Here is a 698-nt window from a genome sequence, read left to right on the forward strand (position 1 = left end):
CTTGCAGAAGTAACATCCATCACGAATACACAAACGCCAGTCACCATTCACTCCAGTCTGACACTGTAAATGTCGATGGGGTCACAGCAGAACAATTCCAACACCACTAAATGCTTCAACGTTTCGAATAAACACGTGTTACCTCTCAATCAATAAAGGTTTCGCATCACAGGTACAGTAGATAATACAGGATTGCAAATACTCACAAGGTAAGGCGAGGCAGGACAGTACAACTTACGGTCACTTGTCCTACAAGAACGCTGCAAGGTGTTAACGTGGCCTATGTCACAGTTCAAAAGAAAGATACGTCGCGTCGGCCTAGTTCACCTCGAATCTGGCGTGGCGCTCATCTGCTGCGCAGAGAATACTGCGCATGGCAGAAAGCAATCATGGCTCATACATAGTTAAATATTAATGATGTTGAATGCTCATACATTATATATTATATATATATATATATATATATATATATATATATATATATATATATATATATATATATATATATATATATACACACACATACACACACACACACACACACACACACACACACACACACACACACACACACAATAATAATAATCAGAAATTACATAGAAAATATATTATTGAGATCGGAGATCACAATACAATATCACTTGACGATCTTCTATCAGATCGCCAGTATGGCTTCCGTCAAGGTCGCTCTACTGGTG

Source organism: Portunus trituberculatus, chromosome 25 (assembly GCF_017591435.1).
Source record: "Portunus trituberculatus isolate SZX2019 chromosome 25, ASM1759143v1, whole genome shotgun sequence".
NCBI lineage: Eukaryota > Metazoa > Arthropoda > Malacostraca > Decapoda > Portunidae > Portunus > Portunus trituberculatus.